General features: G+C 51.8%; 1 protein-coding gene across 3 annotated transcripts in view; it reads left to right on the top strand.

Annotated features, from left to right (window-relative positions):
- SEMA5B (semaphorin 5B) overlaps positions 1-23,149 on the top strand; it is a 133,662-nt gene that overhangs the window by 15,473 nt on the left and 95,040 nt on the right. The window contains exons 1-2 of one of the 3 annotated variants that reach the window (XM_082394868.1): positions 307-722; positions 755-2,336. The exons of the other annotated variants lie outside the window; for them this stretch is intronic. The gene's annotated coding sequence lies outside the window, so the exon portion shown is untranslated. Of the gene's footprint in view, positions 1-306; positions 723-754; positions 2,337-23,149 lie in introns of those variants that run through there. 3 annotated transcript variants of the gene reach the window in all.

Here is a 23,149-nt window from a genome sequence, read left to right as displayed (position 1 = left end):
AGCTGCTGCCGACAACCACTCAGAAGGCACTTTGTCTGCTGTCCCAACCAAACAAATGGGAAACTCTCCCGCTCATACCTTTTCTCTGCTATATATATAGAATATTTTCATATTTTTGTATTAATTAAAAGGTGTCTATATTTCATACACATTTTATTTTTGCAATATCAAAACAGTCCCCACGGTTCTGGTTCTGTAAGGAATGGGAATGGGGGAGTGCGGGGGGAGTGGGGGGGCGGGCAACACTCACAGCAGTGGAAGGGTCCCAGACTGGGGATCAGGAGACCTGCTCCCACCCCAGCCCGCAACTCTGGGACAAATGCTTCCCCTCTGGATCTCATTGTCCTCATCTGTAAAATGATAGGTTTGGACTCGATGCCCTGCACTACCTCTTCCAACTTGATTTCTACCCCCTTATTAAATGGATGGTCTACCAGACTGGTATGCCCGACATACCCATTTCCTTCCTTTTTCCCTCTTGTCTGCATCTCTCTCCTCTTGTTCAGAGTGTCTTCCCTTTGCAAGTTCCTCTCCATTCTGCACATTATGAATCTCAGCATTCCTGTTGCCCTAGAAAGGCATTATTTCTGAGATTGTGCACTGTTTCCCTTTTTACAGCATCTCATAAACTCCTTTCTTGGATTCTTTCTTTTTTTTCTTTCCCATCATTCTGGCCAAACTACTTCTCTCCTTGGTTCAGAGGGGTGTGTGTGTGTGTGTGTGTGTGTGTGTGTGTGTGTGTGTGTGTGTGTAGGAGGGTGCTTCTCTAGGTTTCTTACCGTTTCCATTCCTCTGTTTTATCTAGGATTTCCGTTATCCAGAACTTTGTTACATAAAATGATTCACTCTAATTCTTCAATTTCTGGCATAGTCTAGAAAGTCGTTTAATGTTTTCCTTCTTCCAACTTACCTATTTTTATTTCACAGTTCGCTTTAGCTGTCTCTTATAATCACACTTCTCCTGCTTTAGTATTTCAGGTCCTTTGTCTGTATCCTTCATTCTTTCGTTTTCTTTTCTTAGGTCACCTTTTAAAAAAATGTTAAAATACCTTTCTTTGTTCAGCAGAGGGCTCTCTTCCCATCCCTCTTGCAGCCGGGCAGATAGGATTTGAAGCAGCTTTTGCCCCCTTGTCTTTCCCTCAGGTTTTCTAGCCATCAGAAATATTAGATACTTAAACTTGTAAACAATTCAGCCTTGTTCGGTGTGGTCGCGCTAAACCTTCCCTCCTCAGCTGAGAGCCCTCCGCCGGCTCCCCCGCTCACTAATCTATTGGATGCCCTCCCAATGTTCCTGATGTTATTCACTGTAGCCCCTACTCCAATCGCTCAGTAGGGTAGGTTATCACCAATCCTGGTTTACAGCTGAAGAAACTGAGGCTTGGAGAGGTTCACTCAAGGTCGTGCAGCTTGTAAAGTTAACCCTTTTCCGGCCGATTCTGGTTTTCCAGTCCAGCCCAGCAGCTTCATCTCATTCCCTTCGACTGCAATTTATATCAGATTTCCCTTGTTTTGTACTCAATTCTTTCCCCCTTCAAATCCACAGGCAGGAAGATCGTCCCTAGCTGATAGGGCTGGGGAATTGGGGAGCCGAGGGGAAGGGAGAATTTCCTCAGGCCCCAGCGGTTGGGTGGGCAGGGTTCTGGTGCGCTGACGCCCCAGCAGAAAGCCGGATTCGAGACGGGGCTTGCCGAGGACGGTAAGGCAGGACGTGGCAAAAAAGCAGCAAGTGCTCGAGGGACCTGGGGCTCGCCGCTCGAACGCCGGCTGCGGGGCGGGACTTCTGCCCACCCTCCGTGTAAACACACTTGGCAAGCCAAGGGCGGGATTCGGACCGAGCCCGGGGACGCGGAGGTGCAGGGCGCCCCCTCGCGCTCCTCCGCGCGCCACGAGTTGGCGGGTGGCGCGCCAGCCGCGGCAGGTCCTCTCCGGCACCCTCCTCCTTTTCTCTCCCGCTCCCTTCCCTCTCTCCGCTCGCTCCCAACTCCTCCCCCACCTCTTCTCCCTCCCTCCTTCGGCCCCCTCGTCTCCTCCTCCCCGCTCTCAGCCGCGCGCCTGGTCGGGAGCTAGTTGGAGCGCGAGGGCTGCCGCCTGAGCCCAGCTCCGCTGAGCCGGGCGGGTTGGCGGCGCGTCCGGCGGCTGCTGGCGGAACCCGAGGGTGGCGGGCTCGGGCCCGGGTCGCGGCTGCACTGGAGCGACGAGTGAGGGTCTGGGGCCGTTCTTGCGCGGCCGCCCCATTCCCAGACCGGCCGCCAGCCCTCCTGGTTCGCCTTCGCAGCTCCCCGCCGCCGGGAGCCGGGAGCCGCCCGGAACCGGGCACCTGCGCCCGCAGCCTGGAGGTGAGTCCCGGGAGCCCAGGACGCTTCCCCTGCGCGGGCTGGGCTGAAAGTTGCAAACTTCAGCAACTCGGGTGGGTAGAGGGTTAGGGGCCCGGGGCCGCTGGCAAGTTGGAACCAGGTGGCGGAGGCTGCGGGCAGAGAGGAGGGAGTCCCCGGGCTTCCACGCCGCCCTCTGCCACCTCAGCTTGGGCGCCCTCCGTGCTGCCGCGTTCCCGCCGTCAGCCGGCTCCGGGTCCGGGCTGCACGGGGCCCTGGCCCGGCCGCTGTCGGTGGCGTCTGGGCTGCACGCCGCGAAGGGGACCCAGGGCCGGGCCTGGAGGAGGGGACGGACGGTTGAAAGGCTGGGAGAGAGCCGAGCTGAGGCGCCGAGGGTGGCGCCGAGATGGAGGCTCCGAGAGGGCGGACGAGTAAACCCGGTGGAGGCAGAGCGCAGGCGGCGAGGCGCGTGGGAACGCGTGGCCCTCCCGGAGTGTGAAATCTCGCGCTCGGGGACGTCCCTGCTCCGCCGCCGCCTGCGGGGGTCCCCACCGGATTCTTCCCAGACCCCCTGACCTGGCAGGGCCCTGCGGAGCCCAAACTCTGCCCCGCCAGGCCCCAGATGCAGCCGTCCCGGAGCCCGGCGCTCCCGCCTCGGCGGGCGGAGAGGGGCGCGGCGGCGGGAACGCGGGATGCGAACGGCGCTTTCCTGATTTATTTTTCTCATGGTAATTTGTCTTTGTGGTTGGGCTGCCCATTCACTTTCCGCTCACGTCTTGCGGGAGATCCAGCGAGGAGGGAGGGAGCGGGGGGCGCTCCGGCACAGGGAGAGATGGAGACAGGAGAGGGGATGGGGATCCGAGCCGAGAGGGAAGTGGGCATAGGACCCGCAGAGGATGAAGGCGAGGCTGAGGACACCCGGACGAGCGGAGCCGCGGGCGGGCGGCGGAGGGAGGACAGAGCCGGCCCCTTCTCCAGCGCAAAGTTTAAACAACCAGGAGGAGCCACCTGAAGCGCCCTCCTTGCCTCCTCCCCTTCCCTCGGTGCCCAGTCCTCGCCGCGCCGGGCTGCAGTGGGCCCCGAGTTGGGAGGAGGAAAGGTAACTGCCCTACTCTGCCCCCACCCCTGCGATCCTCTCCAGGTATTCCGCGGTGGTGATGAGAGCAGCCGGAGCGGGGAAGGGCTGCCCACCTTCGGGATACGCTCTTTCCCGACCCCTTGACTGAGCGGAACTGGGATTGGGAGGTTGGAAGCTTGCCTGTGTCTAGACCCCACCACTATCCTACCTTCTCTGAGTCCAATCTCCTTCCACATTTCTCAGGCACCTCCACTCCCCCTCCCATCCCCACCACTTCGGCCTCATCCAGCTCCTTCGGCAGCGTCAGCGGCGTCTCCCTTCAGGCCCTTCTGGCCCGCCTCTCTGTCCTCCCCGCCCCTACTTTCCCTCATCTTTTAGCCTGTTCTCTTCCATTCCTTCTCATTTACCGCACCGCCCCCCGCCCCAGTTCTTCGTGACATTCAAAAGTGGGCTCTCACCTTTTCTGAACCAGGATAGATGACCTTGAGGAAGGGGAAGAGGGGAACTTGAGCCTGAGAACTGGACCTCACAACTAGGAAAAGGGGGGCAGATTAAGAAGCAGCTTGGAAAAACCCGCCAGTACCCTGCCCCAAATTTAGATTACCAACCGAGGAGGAAGGGGGATAAAATATCAAAGAGAGAGAGAGGGAGTTTGCCACTTGATCACTCTGCAGACTAGAGATCTAGAAATTACAGTTTTAAGTGATCTTCTCTCTCTGTGTGCATGTTGTCCTGTACTTTGGGCATTGATTGGAACATCCCACAGCCTGGTCCTACCTGTCACCTGCTGCCCCCCTACTCACCCTGACTCTCAGGGCCCACTAGGATTCTACTGTGAGATGATGAGTTCCTTGAGGTCAGGGAGCCATCTTATCTTAATACAAATCTAGCACTTTACATTGATACAAGGTTCCTGGACTCAGAGGCAGGACTGGAACTCAGGTCTCCTGCCCCTCCCCACCCAGCCCACTGGGTATAAACCAGTTTTATTTTTTACAAAAAGAGAAAAAAAATCCAACCATGACTTTTTGCTTCCCCTGATGTAGTAAAGTCTTATGCAGGGATTGGATGAGAAAAAACTGGAAGCTCACATAGGATGTTCAGGAATCCCAAGGAATATCCAGAAAGCCCTGATCCCTGAGTGTGGGTCTGAAAAGGGGAAGGGGAGCCCCAGCAAAGGGGGCAGAGGGCTAGCAGACATTTAGGGAGGATCAGCGTGGCAAGGCTGTAGATTGGTGGATGGAGTGTGTACACTTGGGAAGAAGATGCTCTCGGGTCCAATTCTTTTGAACACTGATCATGATACTCCTGTTCTTAATCTTGGCCACCCTCCTCTACCCCACAGGGAAAGCCAAGAAGATATCAATTCAGGTCAATACCATACAGTCAACAAATTTCACTACTTTTATTGAGGATTGAGGTGGTAGAATGGACACAGAAGGCAAAGGACAAGATCCCTGATTAGAAGTGCATGTCTCCTTGTTATATAGCCTTAAAGGCCCCAGGGCTGAGCTTCAATGTCCCCCCCACACCCCCAGCAGCTAGATGTTCCTCATGGTCCTCAAGTGTTGGCTCTGTTACTGAGTGGATACAAGGTAAAAAAGACCAACAGTGGGACTAAACTCACATGTTCACTATTTATCGACCACCTATTATGTGCCAGGTACTAGAAGCTATGGATGCAACAGTAGATAAGACATGTCTCTGATCTCCAGGATGGAGGTGAATCAGCGTGACTAGGAAAACACAATTACTGGCATTGCCTCCACTGCTGTGATAGAATTTATTGTGGGTTTTTTTTTCCCTGTGGGTTTGTTCAGGTGACCTGACAGCTAATATGGAGTTGTCCAAAGGACTTGGGGTCTAGGGTTTGGGGGAGGGCTGAGAGGGCTAGTATTCCACCACCTTAGCACTTCCCTCAGCACCAAGTCCCCTCTCCATGCCTCAGATTCCTCACTCATCAAGTGGGGCTGAACACCTACCTTGTACCTGTGGTGTGGACAGAGGCAAAGCCAGGTACCTGAAGATCTGAGGAAGAGAACTATTGGGAGGGAGTATTTGGTTATTTATACATCAGTGTCTGAACCCCAGTGAGTCTTGCGATCATCCTTTGCCTCATCCAGTCACCTTGATCACTAGCTTGTCTTCGTCACCTGGTGACTCTGTGTGTGTTTGTGTGTGTGTGTGTGTGTGTGTTGGAAATAATGAGTTTTCTTCACATTCAGATCTTTGCATTTGAGTTTAGCCATCACTAAGTTGGTCTTAAATTTATGACAAAGCTTAACTAACTTGTCTTAAATGTATGACTAGAAGCCAAAGCAAGTGTCTTGACTAATGGAGTTTCATTGAATTGACTGAACTGAGCTCTTCTTTTAGAGCTTATGTGGGCAACACGTGGATTTCACTGGCATACTGCTGTGTTTTTGTGGACCTCCCTCTCTCTGACTTTTGGTTTGATGACATCTGCCTTAACTGAAGAGATGGCTCTCTGATGGGTAGTCTGGAAGGGGATCTTTGTGTATGTCACTTTCTATCTCAGATGGAGGAATCTCCTCCAAGATTTTCTTTCTGAAAAAAATTCCCCTATAACCTGCTTAAATGCTAGAAAGTACCAGCTGGGAGCAGAGTTCTGAAAGGGAAGGGGGGTGCCAAACATTCTGTGGCTCTGCCATGTCTGCTTCCCTCCCTCTGCTTTAGTGAGCATGAGAGATGAAAACCAAACCTTGCAGAATGCACTCTTTAATCCTGACATTAGTCAGGGACTCACCAATGAGCAATGACTACACTTGGTACCTCCAGAGTGGGAAAAGGAAAAAAAGATGGCTTCCTATCCAATTTGCAGCTCGGAACAGTGGGGAAAGCAGGACGAGGGACCTGGGAGGGATGGCGACTGGGCATGGGAGAGTTTGACCTTGAGCACACTTCCCAACAGTTGGGCTTCGCATCCTCCTCCACTCTGACTTGAAACAGGAGAACAAGGATTCCGTTAGGCTTCCCCTGAGCTTTAAAGGCAGTGCTGTGTGCTGAGTCCCACCGTGACACTTCCCTCATTGATCTGCGATTAATAAGGATGACTTAATCAGACTTGCACCTGGAACTCGTTTGAATTTGAAGCCTTGTCCGTACTATCAGAATGTCTTTGCATTTGAACCAAGAATGTCTCTGGCCTGTTCTGTGATAGGAAGGGCTGGTACTGGAGGATGGCTGGTGACCATCTGTTCTGCTATCTCCTGAGGATCAAATTAGAGGAGATAGGTTTAAATTCCCCAAGGAGGAAGCTGGGTTAGAAACAAGGGAGGCTTCTCCATCTTGAATGGAGATTACCATCACTTCTTGATTTTCCAGGAGTGGTTCATTTCTTTTTTTGTGAATTATTTGTGGGGAATATTTAGTCTCAGGCCAGTTTCTAGTTACAGCCAGCCCCACTGTTGGAAACCCACCTGATTGCCAGTATCTTCAGAAAGTGCGTTGTCCTTTTAGCCTCCACCTGAGCCAAACATCATTAGGAAGGTAAATCCGCTATATATCAGGTATACGTGTGTATGTAAATATACTCATATACATTCACATATGAACACAGATACAATGCATTGCACAGCTATGTTACAGTTTGATCATCCAGTATTTTGAGTTACCTGCGGCTCTGTTCTGCCAGAATTGACAGGAGGCTGCCTCTAGGGAGGCAACTTCAGGGAAATGTCTGGTAGGGTAGCAATTTAGATCCATCCCTCCTTGCCATCCGCACTGGTCCACCTGGGCCAAAACTCCCTCCTTGCTGCCCTAGTCATTGCCCTGAAGGCCCCCCAAGGAGCCCTGCTTTAAGGAGTACAAAAGAGCCTCAGTTGGCTCTTAATTATTCAGGGATAGGTGGATCCAGTGGGCAAAGCACCTGACCCAGGACTCTTATTTCCCTTCTTTTGGTGGCTTGAGTAACTTATACCTGTAGTGAGAAGCTGGGGAGATCTTATCATTTAATACAAACTTTTGTTTCTAGCAGCCTCTTCCCTCTGCTCCTCTTCCCTCAAGGCACCTGAGGGAAACTAGGAGCCCTCCGAGAGGCCTCATCCACCCAAAGCAGACTGCCTTTAAGGTTCACACCTTGCTCTGTTGGCTGGGGTGTGTTTCTGCCCAAAAGCAGGAGAGAGGAAAATACCGCTAGCTCCGGCTTCTGCAGAGTCAGATCCCTGTAGATTTCCCAGCATCTTGATTTTCTTCCCTCTCCCGTTTGTAGAGCCACCTGCACTTGATTTTATGGAGTCAGCTATGGGCCCCATCAAGAGTCTGAGCGAAGAGGAGTCTGAGCCAAGAGCAGTGTCCTTGTGGTAAAAGCTCCCAAACAGGTCAGCTCAAAGGAGCACTTCTGTGAATGTCCCCCAAGGCTGAGGGTCATTTTCCTGCATAGACCAGGTGCCTTGGGGCCGCCTGCTCCCTTTTAGCATCTCTCTAGCTTCCAGAGTGGGTCTCTCTTCACATGCTGGGCTCAGTCTAGAGAGCAAGGCTCAAGTCAACTCTGTATACGGGTAACAGTAGCTTGGTCCCACTCAACTCTAATTCACTGGCTCCTTCAGAATCACCTGGAACGCTTTGAAAAAAATATAGACGACCAGCTCTTAATTAAGTCAGAATCCCTGAGATTGGAACCTGGGCATTGATTTTTTTTTTTTGAGCTCCTAAAATGCAACCATGGTTGAGAGCCACTGACCTAAATCTTTCCTAGGTTCTACCTGGCCTCACGCCAATGGCATGCAGATCTGCTTTGCCCTCAGCCCTTCACAACAGCCGGGTACCAGCTAGAGCTCCTGGCATTCAGATCATAGCTACTGTTTGTGTTCCTGTGTTCTGAATTTAATGACTTTTTATTATAAGCTGATTGTGGGAGCTTCCTTCTAGTGTAACTCCTTTGTGATCATTTTTTTCTTAAAAAGCATTTATAAAAGTAATGCATTCAGCATTTTTGGGTATTTCCTTCTAGATATGTAACAAAACTGTGATTGTACTGTGTTGTTTTGTAGCCAGCCCTTTTCATTTAATCACATATTGTGGTAATTTCCCCATGTCTTAAGTATTCTTCTCAAATGGGCTTTTCACTGGCTGCCCGGTATTTCATCTCATGGATGTGCCATAATTTATTTAACGAATCCCGTGTGGGTTGGACATCTAGATTGTAAACCACTTTTTACTGTTATAAATAATGCTGCAGTGAACATCCTTGTCTATAAATCTTTGTGCCTATTGATGATTATTTCCTCAGAGCAGATTTCTAGAAGTGGAATATTTATGCTTCTTTTTAACATGGACCATTTAGACAACTTTTGACTGACTTCCTAGAGCAATAAAAAATATTCATATTCAGAGCTGGAAAAACAAACTATTTTTACTGAACTTTTCTGAGGCATCAGCCTGGCTTCTTCACCCTTATCTGAGCTGAAGGTCAGAAACCTTGACCTAGCCTTGTGCCTGGGCTCCACCTCCAGGTCAGTTCCACAGATTGCTGCCTCACCTTTCAGGTGAGCTCCAAGTCTCTCCTGCCCCTAACCCACAGCGTCTTTAGTTTCTTCCTAAACCTTCTTAGACTTTTCTTCTTCACACCTCCAGCCCCGGAACTATCAGCACTCAGCACTGCCTTCAAGCTACTGTTCCATAACGGCTATTATTACTGAGCTATTATTATGTACCAGACAGTCTGCTCAACTTTGTATATGCTTTATCTCTATTAATCCTCATGTGCCTTATGTGCACATATTATTTTTGTCTCCACTTTCCACCTGAGGAAACAAAAACCTTGGGAGAGAAAACAATTTGCCCAAGGTCACACAGCTAATAAGTAGTAGAACTAGGATTTAAACCTAGACTGTCCGACTGCAGACCCTACAGACTTAACTGCTCCATATACTTTTCTCCGTTCTTGGCTTATGGTGTCAACAAGTTGTACACAAATGCTCCATCAGCATCCCGTGTACATATACTGTGACTTTCTCCAGAAGAAGAAGGGCAGTTCTCACATACAAATCGCAGAAGAGTGGGGTTGCTATTCATCAAGTCTCCCTTTTCCTTTTGACCTCCTTGATTCTGTCCTCACCCCTCTCTCCAAGTACCCCACTCCAGAAAACATTTCTTGTCTCCTCACCGACCAGTTGCCAATATCCCAGCGTGTCTTACAGCTGAGCAGATCCAAGTTATAACATACCCCTATTATAGCCTCCCCACCCATTTGGAAGAATTTGGATGCTACTTTCGCAGTATGGCTTATGAGGCTGTCAGGGAGGCAGGCATGCTATAGTAATGATAGGGGGAGAGGCAGCCTGACTTCTGTTGGATGTCAAGTACTGCTTAAAGTGGAGGACTGGATTCACTTCTGCATTCTTGCCTCTGTAACCTTGTCATTGCCCCAAAGATAGAGAAATAGCAGCCAAAACTGTCCTTCTGATTTGATTCTGACCATGACCAAGAACTAGGTGGTGATGTGACAGTGCTTAGATGACAGACACCACATCAGTCTGGCGTTAATGATGGCCAAGGAAAGAAACGACACGCCCACAGACCTTCCCTAGTCTGTAAGAAATCTGATTTTGGGAAGTATGATCGCATGATTAGGGATTCCAAAAGGGATGATGGTTTGTGACAGGTGAAATTCTGAAAAATGAAGCTTCACATTTTTATCCATGACTTGGGTGAAACTGGAGCAAGCGAGCTTATCAGATTTGTTGATGACAAGGCTGTGATGGGCACCTCCTATAAAAGACAGAATAAATATTCAAAATGATCTTGACAGACTGGAATGCTGGGTTTAAACCAACAGGATGAAATTTAGCAAGGGCAGATGGAAAGTTGCATTTAGATAGCAGAAATTAATTACTCAAGTTCATGATGGGGGGTGGTGGGGGCCGACTTGATTTGGCTGCAGATCCTGAGAAAAACATCTGAGGGGTTTAATTGTACGAAGGCTTCATAGGAGCCGACAGGGTGATGGGATTGCTCAAAACAATACCATCTTAATTGGCACTAAGAGATGGGCAGAGTCCAAATTGGGTTCTCCCTGGTCATTATGTCCTCATTTCTGCACGTGGATTTTAGAGGGGACCCTGGCCAACTCAGGCGTGATCAGTGGAGGGCATCCAGGGTCAGGAGGGGATTGGGAAACCCAGCCACAAAAGGCTTAGTGAAGGGAGCCCGTCTGTTTAGAGAGGGTGAAAATCCTGGGGGTCATGGTGGCTGACTGCAGAATAATAGGACTTCCTGTAGAAGAGAACACAGTTCATCATCCTGGAAGAACCAGAAGACTCCAGAGTGGAAAGTACAGGAAGCTGGATTTTTTCACAGTCTGCATCTTCCCAACCAGATGGGTTCTAGTGAAGCAGCACCAGCGGGCAGTCCTGCCTCGAATGCTGTTGGGGAACTCCTGGCCCAGAGACAGATGATCGACTGGCAGCACACCTCTCTGTCTCCCTGCGGCTCTGCGGCTGGAGGGTACCCACTTCCTTTCCTGAATACTGCAGAGCAGTGGTTCCCAATGTGAAGTCCCTGACCAGCAGCATCTGCAGCACCCGGACCCTATTAGGGATGCAACAGTTCTGGGGCCAACCTACTAATGCGGCAGCTCCCCGGTAGGGCCCAACAGCCTGCCCTTTAACAAGCCCTCCAGGCCGTTCTGATGCGGGCTGAAGTTTGGGACACTGCTTTAGACCACCCTGGGTGGTTCTTTCTGTCGCTGGAGGCTTGTGGCACTACAGCCTGCAGTCCTCAGCTGGGGAAGCAGTGTGGAACCTTGGAAGGAGTGTGGGCTTGGGGATGAGACAGACTAGGGTTCAAACCCAGCTTGACTGGTTTTGTGTTGTGGGTTTTACATAAGTTCCTTTCCCTCTCTGAGCCTCCTTTTTGTGCTGGAAAATGAGGGAGGGCTAGTTTAAAAAAGGATTAAAGGAAGTGGCATAGCTCATGTAGATGCTGGCTATTAGTGCCAGGTCATCTTCAGGAGGGTCTCATCAGCATCAGTTGCCTTTCCTACAGAAGTCCGTCTTCCCAGTGAGCTTACCTCGAGCCCCTCAAAGAGAAGCCTGTGTGTGGGCTCCTCTGTATCCCCTCACAATGCCCACCAGCATGGGTCTCCCTCAAGTGAGGGGTCAGTTAACTCTTGGGCTGCCAGTTCCCTCCCTCCTGGGCAATGGAGAGCCAGGGCCACTCTCCTTCCCACCCCTATCCAAGACCCCTATGCTTGAGAGCACGTGTGGCTGCATCCTTCCAGTGGACATGGGTGTTGCCAAACTTGATCTTTTTTTAAAAAAATATTTATTTATTTTTGTCTGTGTTGGGTCTTCGTTTCTGTGCGAGGGCTTTCTCTGGTTGCGGCAAGCGGGGGCCACTCTTCATCGCGGTGCGTGGGCCTCTCACTATCGCGGCCCCTCCTGTTGCAGAGCACAGGCTCCAGACGCTCAGGCTCAGCAGTTGTGGCTCACGGGCCCAGCCGCTCCGTGGCATGTGGGATCCTCCCAGACCAGGGCCCGAACCCGTGCCCCCTGCATTGGCAGGCAGACCCTCAACCACTGCACCACCAGGGAAGCCCCAAACTTGATCTTATGAGGTCTGCTAGTCTAGACTCTCTGCCTTCAGCATGCAACTTTATCTACTAAAGCCATCAATGAAAGGTCTTGGGGCCAAAACATCTCATGGCAGCCTCTAACCTTAAGTAGGTAAGAAGCCTGAGTTGCTGGTGTCAGACAGGCAGGGAACGTGAGTGGGCCCTTCTTGGAGCTGGGAGATGCTGGGGTCACCTCTACAAGTCCCTTTCCGGTGACCAGCTGGTGGAGTCTTCAGTTCCTCAAAGACAAAGCTCATCTCCCCACAGGGTGGCCTAGTTGATTTTTGGTCAACAAGTCTGATAGAAAGTTCTTTTATTTCTCCGCAGTCTGTGTCTCTCCCCATGGGCTCCATCTCTTCCACGTGTGGCTATTCCAGGCAAACCCAGTCACTCCCACTGCACAGCTTTTCAAACACTGGAGACCAGTTGCCTTCTACCTCTCCCCTGCTTCCATTAGTCCTCCTCTGACTTGTCTCTTCATCTCTGGGCATGGGACACTGAACATCCTCTGACTTGTCTTAAGTTGAGGTCACCAGAACCAAGTCTGGTCCTCTGGGTGAGGCGTGGTCAGCACACCCTCATGGGTCGAGATACCATACCTTCCTTTAACGCAGCCTCATATCTGCCCTGGCTGGTTTTAGAAGCCACATGGCCCTGCTGACTTTTGTTAAACTTAATAGCCAGTCGATACCTCCAGGTTTCTATACCATAGTCTGTGACTCAGCCCCATCTCCCAATTTTGTCTTTGCGCTTGCTTTCATTAGCAACGGCTGCCATAACAAAGTACTAAAACTGGGTGGCTTAAGCAACAGAAGTGAATTGTCTCATAGTCCTGGAGACTGGAAGTCCCAGATCAAGGTGTTGGCAGTATTGGTTCCTTCTGAGGGCTATGAGGGAGAATCTGTTCCATACCCCTCTCCTAGCTTCTGGTGGTTTCCTGGTAGTCTTTGGTATTCCTTGGTTTATAGAAGCATCATTCTAATCTCTGCCTTCATCTTCACATGGCCTTGTCCCTGTGTGCCTGTCCGTCTCAAAATTTCCCCTTTTGTAAGGACACCGTTCATACTGGATTAGGGGCCCACTCTACTCCAATATGACTGCATCTTAACTAATTACATCTGCAACAACCCTGTTTCCAAATAAGGTAACATGAGGTACTGGGGGTTGAACATATGAGGTTTTCTGGGTGGGTGGGAGGCATGGTTCAACCCATGACAGCACTGTAGCTTTTTTGCTCTTATGTTTGGGACTCTACATTTCCCCCTAATTTATTTTATGTGGTCTGAATTCAGTCCACCTCTCCAGCTGATTAAGATGTTTTGAATTCTGGCATCCAGTATATCTGCTGTTGCTCCCAGCTTCAAGTGCTTTTTGTATATTGATCCAAGGACTAGATGAGATGTGGAATGGGGTGGGAAAGGTCAGAGCCCTACAGCATGCACCTGGACCCTTCCCTCCAAGAGGTCTTGAACCATTGGTAAGTACCCTTGAGTACTTACGATTGTGCAACCAGCTACATGTCCCACTAGTTCTGCCACCTTCCGCTTGCTTGCAACAATTTCGCAGAGAGCTTGTCACATGTTTTCAAGATCAGCTACACAGGTAAACCCAGTTTCCCTCATCTACCAGCTTGGTGGCCCTGTCAGTGGAGGAGCTGAGCTCTGCCTGACAGGACTTCTTTACTGAACACGTGTTGTCTGCCCGTGGTCTCAGCTGCCTTTCCCCAGTGTCCACCACCCTGCCTTTATCATCTCTTCAGGAATTCTCTCGGCTGGCACCTGGACTTTCCCTCTCTGTGGTTTGCAAAAGCCACCTCAGACCCCTTTCTGCAAGTGAACCCCTCTAGTGCCTGCCAGGATCCTGGCAAGATTCCCGCAAGATCCACAGCTGCTCCGAGCCTCATCTGCATGTTCCCTGGGATGCGCGGCTGGGCCAAGTGGCCTGAACTCATTCGGAGCAGCTGGAGGTTTCACGGGCCTTTCCCCAGCCTCAGGCCTGGGAGCCTCCTGTGCCCGAGGCACCCTTCCGTGGAACCCCACACCCTGACGGTGAACACGGAGAAGACATGAGCTGAAGACAGAAGGGCAGGGCCTGCCAGAGAAGTCCCCCAACCTGGACACCACGTTAGTTCCCTTGCAGCGTTCTTCCCCCTTCCAGCTCCTCTTCCCCACATTGCTCTCATTCCTAAAGTCTCTCCTTCTCTTCTCTCTGTTGCTCGGTGACTCCGTGGGGTAAGTGCATGGGCGAAGGTGAGGTGTGTGACCAAGGGGCTGACTGGCTGGGGGCAGGGGAGGGGTGCTAGGTGCCGGCTCTCCCATTCACTCGTAGGGTGACTCTGGGCAAAGTATTTCTCCTCTCTGAGGCTCAGTTTCCTCATCTGTGAAATGGCTATCATACCTACTTCAGAGTGCGGTCGTGGGGATTGAATTAAATGAGTTCCTTTTACTAAACCAAGTCACCTGGTGTAGTATCTGGGGCCTGAGAGTACCAAACAAACTGGTCCTTGTGCAGAGCAGACTGGCCAGCTGGAGCCTGATGTGGAGGGTGGGAGGGAGGTGGGGTCACAGCCTGGGCCCTGCATGTGGGGACGGGGGCCAGGATGCAGTGAGGCCGTTGGAATGGAGAAGAAGGAGTGAGCCTGAGAGAAATGCGGGAGGAAGAAGCCCCAGGACTGAGCAATCTGCAGAGAGGATGGAGGGTCGTGAGGATTTCCTAGAGTTTACTGAGAGCTTACGTTGTGCCAGGCCATTTAAAATGCTCTGCTATGTATCTTAGCTCATGAAAGCCCTAAGAGTAGGTATGACTTGATCACCCGCGTTTGCAGACGGGGTGACTGAGACACGGCGATATTAGGTAACTAGTAAGCCAATCCCCAGGCTTCCAACCCAGGCAGGCTGCCGTCTCCCAGCTCGCACTCTCCTCCGTCTGCTGCACATGCTTTTCTGTTCCCCCTTTCCCTTCATGCATCACGATGACCCCATCCCCGGTTCCACCCTGCAGGATCCTCACAGCATCTCCTCCTCGTGATTGGGGGGGTGGGGCTCAAGCCTCTGCCCTTCTCTAAGGACGCTTCTCAGGGCACCTTCCGTGAGATTCTAACTCACATCCATGTCCGTTCTCCCCATTCCCACCATCAATCTGTAGAAGGAAGGAGTTACGTTAGATACAGGGAAAGCCTCTCAAATATGAACTGCAGGAGAAGTTACAACCGCTGATTGAAGGCAACTGTGGCATGACTTAGCTGGAGGTGTTCAGGGCTAGGGTGGAGGGATGGAGGAGGGGGAGGATGCAGGGAGGTGGTGTGGTCCTGGACCTCTGAGACCCTCGGCTCCAGGTGCAGGATGAGCGGCCGCGGGGTGCTCCTCCTGGCAAGATGGCTGCCCCTCCTCAGTAACCCATGGTTTAATTACACTTCACAGCCTGGTCCTGCTGGGAGAGCCGATTGCTCTGAGATTGTCCTACTGGGCTAAATGTCTGAAGCGCTTCCCGCTTCAGAAACTCCTCTCCTTGAGAGGGCAGGGCCAGGGAGGCTCCGCCCAGGTCTGGGACCTGGGTGGGATAGGAACTGGGGGGACGGGCATGCCTGTGAGTGTCCCCTGCTCTTTCCTGCCCTGGTCACCTGTCTGGGGAAACCTTCGTGACCGTGAATTAAGCCTTCTGCTGGCAGTCTGGTGCTGTGGCCTCCTGCAGGGACTCTGATAGAGGGAAAAGGAGAGGGGGGCAGAAAGGCACACAGGGGAGAAAGCACAGGTAGCCCTAGGGATGGATAAATGCCTCCAGCCCCAGGGATTAATTCTGGGGGGGATCTGCTTTGTGTTCTCAAATACAACTACCATGTGTGACGCCCCACCATGAGCCAGTCTCTCATTTCAGTACTCCTGGAGGCCTATAAGGGAGAGGTTAGCCCACAATTTACACACGAGGAAAAGACTTCAGAGAGGTTAAGAAGCTTACCTAATACCCCACAACTCATAGAGGTGAGGTAACCAGGCCACAGTGAACCCAAATCACGTGCTCTTTCCACCTGATCATGGCCTTCTCCCAGTAGCTTGGTACCTGCCTACCGGCTCCTGTGGGTCAGGAGCGCCAGACAGAACCAGGGAAATGCGTTTGGTGGTAGAGGGCAGGTTGGAAACTAGGGGGTTCGAGCATTTGGGGTATGCAGTGTTTTTCTGCTAGAACGTTGTCCATAAGTGCTGTCACTGCTGGGAGGCCCAGGGCTCTGGGTTTCTCTGGGTCATTCTGCGTCCTGCGGAGGTGATGGTGAAGGTTTTATGGGAAGCCGTCCTACCCTTCCATAGCACGGCTGTGGTCTCTCTCCCCTCCTCCCCAGTGCTTTCTCTCTCTCTCTCCCTCTGCCTCTGTCCCTCCCTCCCTCCTTCCCTCCCTCCTTCCTTCCCAGGCTGGCCCTCTCCTGTGACCTCCGTAAGGCAGCAGCCTCGATGTCTTCCTGAGCCCTCTAGTGACTGCTCCCTGGCCTGCACTTCTGTCAGAAGCCTGTGTCCTGGGTACTTTCTGAGACTCCAGGATGGAACTTTCGGTCACAGGCTGTGTGTGCATGTGTGTATTGGTGGTGGGGAAGGGTTCATTTCACAGAGGCCTGGGGCAGAGTCTGCCACGCTACGGAGGCCCCACCTCCCATGCCAGTGTGAATTCAGAGTCTCACTGTTCTTGCCCAAACTCCAGACTCCATCTCCTATCTTCTCATGTGCACAGGGCATCTGGGTAAATCAATGCCCAGGGTGAGCCCCGGATGTCCCACAGTCCCCCATGTTGGACCCATACAGCACTGTGCTTGCTCACGTGTGGCAAGGAGGCTGGACTAGGGCAACCACATCTTGGATGCTCAGTGCGCCTGCCATTCTGCTCTCTAAACACATGTTCCCTGATCCCCAGAGGACCAGCTCAAGACTTGTTCCCTCATGTTATGGCTGGGGAAACGGAGGCTCTGGTAGTTAAGTAACTGGCCCCAGGTCACACTCTATCTCACTGGCTCTCTCAGTTCCCTTGCAGCCCTGACAGGTGGGGGCTTGCAGGAGGAAGGGGCTCAGCAGCTCAGTCAAGGGGCTTACTAACCGCCCCCCTCACCCCGCTTCTGTGCTTTCAACAATGGCCCTTGGGCCTGTCCACTAGAGGGGAGGCTCCCAGGACAGGTTGTCCATGTGAATGGTGCCCCTGCCCCCCATCTTCGAGGGAGTCCCCTCAGTGACAGCCCTATGACTGCACAGCCCAGATGTTCAGCCCAAGTCACACCCCATATTTGTCTTAGAGGTTTGGAGTAGTGAGGCTGGTGAGGAGATTTGGAGAGGCTCGCATCTCAGAAGCTCTGATAGAAATCAAGCTCTCCTCACCGCAGGTCTCAGATTATTTTATCTGTGTTAAGGAGACCCGTTTCATGGGTCTGACACAACCTGGCACCCTTCATGAAGGTGTGAAGGTCGATGGGAGGGAAGCTGGGCTTTAGACTGCAGGGTGGCCTGCATGTGTGGATGGTCCATCCTTTGAGGCATCAAAGAGACCAACGTTTCTCCTGTTGGGCTTGTTCTGATAGGACTATGCCAGAATTCTTCCTGGTCCTAAATTTAAAACCTTGTTTACATTGTGAGTGGAGATGTTTTCAGTGAACTGGAGACTCACAGGGCTAAGAAGGACCTGGGATGGCATTTAGTGCAGGCAGCGGGAGCTGCAGCGGTTCTGGAGTTTCAGCCGTGCCAGATTGTGAATTTGGCTTCATGGCCGAGCTGGTCCTCCTCATTGAGTGACAATGGACATTGATGGAAGATGGACTCCTCTGGACATGGGAAGGTCACAGTCATTCTCAGGATTTTGAAGAGACAGGCTTCTAGTATTCTCATTATCTGGTGATAATATTTACACTTCCAAGTGAGAGGTGAGAAACCAGGGATACCTGGCCTTGATCAGGTGGGGATGCTGAGAGGTGAGGAAATGGCAGCATCTCTGTGTTACGATCCACCCCATGTGTGTGTCCATGTGCAACAGGGAAGAGCCTGGGTGGGAAAGAGAGAGCAGAGGCTGGCGGCGGTGCCCAAGGTCGAGCTGGTCTGCGGCGTTGCCCGCTCGGTCCTCTGGGCTCTAACAGCTCTCACCATAGTGGGACACAGGGACCTTCTTCGAGTTCACAGACTCGACCCCTTGACCTGCCCTATCAGCCTCTCTAATTCTTCCTCGGACTGACTGACTGTCCAGTAAGGACAAATATTGACTTGAGCACCCTCCATGTACCAGGACTGTGCTGGATGCTGGAGAGATAGGGGTGTAGAACGCACAGCTCTTGCCTTCAGGGAGGTGACAGACCCTGGGGGAGGCAAGATGCTGCTTAGTCCCACGTAGCCGAGGAGCTGCCAGCATTGCCCACAGCTCCGCCTGCCATGTCTGCAGGGGCCATTCCCTAGGAGCAGGCTGGGCCGCTCCCCAGCTCTTTGTAGTCTCGGTGATTCATCTTCACCTGCTCTGGGCTAAACGATGATGATGATACTGACAAAACCCATTTTTTTTTTTAAACAGTTTTTTTTGTTGTTTTTTGTTTTATAATTTATTTTATTTATTTATTAATTTTTGGCTGCGTTGGGTCTTTGTTGGGGTGTGTGGGCTCCTCATTGCGGTGGCTTCTCTTGTGGTGGAGCACGGGCTCTAGGCACGTGGGCTTCAGCAGATGCGGCTCGTGGGCTCAGTAGTTGTGGCTCACGGGCTCTAGAGCACAGGCTCAGTAGTTGTGGCGCACGGGCTTAGTTGCTCCGTGACATGTGGGATCTTCCCAGACCAGGGCTCGAACCCGTGTCTCCTGCCTTGGCAGGCGGATTCTTAACCACTGTGCCACCAGGGAAGCCCACAAAACCCATTTTTTAATGGAGTGCTTCACTGTTGTTGAAGAACATTCACATCCTTATTTTCTTCTCCCAGCAACTGTGACTTTTTTTTACTGAACTCCATGCCAGATACTGTTCTACTTGCTTTTTGTACATGATCATATTTAATTCCTACACCAATAAAAATTCTGAATTTGGTACTGTTATACCCATTTTAGAGATGAAGAAATTCTCCAAAAAGAACATGTCCAAGGCCACACATCTACTAAGAGGCAGTTTCAAACCCTTGTGTCCATTTCCAAACTCTGTGCTCTGTCCCATCACACTGCACAGCACCTGCTATCAGTGTGGGTATCCTGGGAGACTCTGGCCACCATACACTGGCCTTGAGCCCTGGAATTCTGGACTTGCTGAGTGCCCCCTGCCCCACATCCAGCAGAGCTAGCCACCTTGGGCACTTCCCTCATTCCTCCAGGGTAAGCTCTGACTTTCCTCTCCAGACCTGTTTGGGGTTGGGCTTGAAGATGCCCACCCAGAGTGCCCACCATCAGCGGCTGCGGTCTCTCCCTTCCCTGGACATTTGGGACACTCAGCGGGGGTGCTGTCCCTTCCCATTCCTCCAGCATACTGGGGTGTTTTTAAAAAGGCAAGACTAGAACTCAGAAGGAGTTTCAGAAAGAGAGGGACAGGGTGCTCCAGGTCTCCAGGTCAGCAAAACTTCTTGGTCCTCTCCAGCCTTGAGGTCAAGGTTACGGGGAAAGGAGCCCAAGGCATTCCCTTCTCACTCTGGGTTGTCCTGGCAATGGCCGGGGTGGCCACTGGGGGAGGGTATTACTGCCCATATACCTGCTGTGCCATGCTTTTGTGGGAAGGCACAAATTGGAGCTGGTAGCACTTCCCTGGGGCCCTGACCCCTATTTTCCTTCGTTGTGCCCATTTTGAAAGGGGATGTATGGTTTAACGGTTCTCCTCCCTGGCAGCACATTAGAATCACCTGGGGATACTTTTAAAACTCCTGAAGCCCAGACCCCGCCATCAAAGAGCAGTTCCATCTGTCCAGGTGGGGCCTGGGAATCCATGTATTTTAGGGCTCCCAAGGTGACTCTCGGGGACAGCAGGGAGAGAGCCCAGGGGCACCTCTCTGCCTTGACCTTCAGCACTTGGTGCTGCCTGTGTCGCTTCAGTCGCGTGATGCTGTGAGCTCCACTCCCAGGGCAGGGAGAGAGCCCAGTTAGTCTCTGTGTCCTTTGCCCAGCCCAGTGCCTGACACCCAGGCCTCAGTCAATGTGTGGTCAGTTGTTAATAGGGAACGAAAGTCGGAAAACATCCTGGTTTCCCCCTCCTGTGATTTCTCTTTCAAAGCATGGATGCTGCGTGTTCTCAGAAAAGGGTCCTTGATTTTCTATTCCCAGTGTGGGGCGAGGAGCAGGGTCCTGACCCCCTGCAGGATTTCAAGGTCACTGGTGAGTCTCAGTGGCTGGAAATGGAGCAGGGGACATGGGCAGAGTCTTTGTGGGGCTGCGTTCTCTCTTATTTTCTCTCTCTCTCTCTCACATATTGATTTTAAGTGTGAATGGAGGTGGTAAATCTCTAGATACAGGGGTGGGGTGGGGTGTGATGTATAAGGGTTGAGGGAACAAATTTTGGGCTCTGTGTTCATACCTTATCTGTTCACAGGACCCTGGTCCTGCAGAAGAAGCTTGGATAATTGGAACCTGCAGAGATAACATGGACCCTTCCCTTAGCCCACAGTCCCGCTCCTTACAGACATCCCCGCTGTGTGTTCTTCACCTTGGGGAAGTGAGGAAATGGGAAAGAAAGTCGGAGAAGTCTGTAAGCCTGCTCCGCACACTGGGAGCCCCTCCCAGAGAGTGGAGAACGGAGTGTGGGCGCGTTGATAGGCTTCAGGGTGAAAACTCCGTTTCATCTGGGGCTGAAATGCTGCACCTTGATTTCCTGCCAGTCACCCGGTCCATAGAGTGATTGCCCGGCCACCGGCCCACGTCTCCTGCAGCCTCCTTGAAAACTGGGTGGCACTGATGCAGTGGGCAGCTGTGGGAAGCTCGGGTGTCCTCTGCCCTGAGGCTTGAGCCACATCAAAGTCACACCTGCGGATGGGGGCAGAGAGCTTCCCCACAGGCTGTCCCCACCCGAAATCCTGGGCAGTGGCAGGCCGCCCACTCCAGCTGGAGGTCTCAGCCCGCACCACGGCTCCTGAAGCCAGGGCCCAGGGAGACCCCCGCCCCGTGGGGCTACATCCCACCTGCCGCTGCGATGGCCACGCCTCTCTCCCCCAGTCTCTAAACAGGCCCAATTAGGCCCTTCTCCAAAACCCTGCAACCAGGTGGGCTACTCTCTGCTTTTTCTCTCGTTTGCTGGGTTTTCGAATGTGTGGTCTCTGCCTGGGGCCCCTGTGTAACCTCCCTGCCCAGCTCCCACCGTAGTCTCTTACACTCCGGTTGCTGCCGTCACTTTTCCCGAGTGGCTTTCTCTGCGGGCTTCTGGCGACTCAGTCCAGTGGCCAGTTCTCAGTGCTCGGCCCCTAGGATCCTCCACATTTCTCACACTCTGCCCTCCCCTGCCTTCCTCCTGACCATCCTGCCCGCCTCCTCCTCGCGCTCTGCTCTCCCTCAGCCCTGTCCCCTCCCATTCTGATCCCACCCCCCCCATCAGGGCCAGGACAAGCCCGCCTGATGCACGCGGCCCCTTCTCCTGGGTCCTGAGCAGTGGGGGACCTCAAACAATCCTTTAACACAGGGGTCCCCAACCCCTGGGCCACGGACCGGTACCAGTCCGTGGCTTGTTAGGATCTGGGCCGCACAGCAGGAGGTGAGCGGCGGGCCGTCGAGCAAAGCTTCATCTGCGGCTCCCCATCGCTCGCATTACCGCCTGACCCATTCCTCACCTCCGCCCCACGCCCCATCCGTGGAAAAATTGTCTTCCACGCTACCGGTCCTCTGGTGCCAAAAAGGTTGGGGACCGCTGCTTTAACAGATACCTACTGTGTGCCTACGGGGGCTGAATACTCATCCAGTGCTTGGGAGGGGGAAGAACTGACAAGACCTGCCCCCATGGAGTTTATTTTCTAGGCAGGGGAGACAGAGGAAAAACAGTGAACAGAGTAGCTTTTATAATGGGTGAGAAGCTAATAAACATGTGGTAGGTTGTTGTTTTACTATCAGCAGGACAGCAATTTGAATCTATCCCCAAACAGAGAGAACAATACCCGAATTCCCACGTATCCCTTACCTCGCTTCAACAGTTATCAATATTTTGCCCGTCTTGTTTCATCTATTCTCCCCCCAACTTTTGTGTATCCTGGCATATTTTTAAATAAATCCCAGACATCATGCAATTTTATCTATAGATACTTCAGTGTGCATCTCAACTGATTAAGATGTATTTACATTGTATATAAACACAGTGCTGTTGTCAAGCCTAAGCAAACCAACAGTAATTCTTCTGGGACTGTTTAACTCTACTGTGTGGGGCAGTCTTCCCTCACCAGGTGTTGGAAGCCCCTTGAGGGCAAGGATCATGGTGATAAGCAAAAGCACCCAAAGCTTGGAAACAAGGCAGAAGGATGACCACATGTCCTGGTGACCTCCTACTGCAGCCTAACAGGTCCCCCCAGAGGTTATTTAACTCTCTAGGGGGATATACTTTTGCTTGACTTTCAATTTATTATTGATTAGGGGCCAGATTTTATGATGTTAGATGTTAACATATAGATTGATAACACAGATCTTTAACCAGTAGAAGAGATGCAAATGATTTCTGTCCAGTAGAGCAGATAACTGCAAAAGTTTTGGTTTCTTGCCCTGTAGGACATTAGCCAGTTTTGTTTCTACTTCACAAACTCATTTCTGCATGCCTTTCTTACTGATTATATAAACCCCTGTTCTTCAAAATCTTTTTGGAGCTACGTTTACCATCCCATAAGTTAATGAATTAAGTTATGTAATGAGAGCATTTTGAAAACTATACTTTGACAGTAGCCTGTACATTTTCTTTATCTTTCCTTAGTCTAGTCCATTGCCTGGCACAGACTAGACGTTTGTGAAATTAGATCGATACTTGACTTGGTATCTTGTTATAAGGGGAAGAAACAAGGTTTTAAGTTGAGAAGTGCTTAGCAGATATCACGGAGCTCTGGAGTGAGGGTGAAGGGGCTCAAGGCTGGTGCCCCTGGAGAGTAAGGGGAGGGTCAGAGTCTGTGGATGTGGGACCATCCAGAGAGCACCTGTCTGCCCTCTGCTCCTTGGAGCAAAGCCCCGCTCCAGCCCTAACACTGAGTGGGAAGGAAGGAAGGGGCGAGAGCAAGACCTCTGTGTGTGTGTGTGTGGTGGGGATGTAT

The sequence above is a fragment of the Balaenoptera borealis genome, assembly GCF_965194805.1.
Source record: "Balaenoptera borealis genome assembly, chromosome: 5".
Classification (NCBI taxonomy): domain Eukaryota; kingdom Metazoa; phylum Chordata; class Mammalia; order Artiodactyla; family Balaenopteridae; genus Balaenoptera; species Balaenoptera borealis.
The sequence above is the reverse complement of the archived record's forward strand: the minus strand, read 5'-3'. Positions and strand labels throughout refer to the sequence as shown.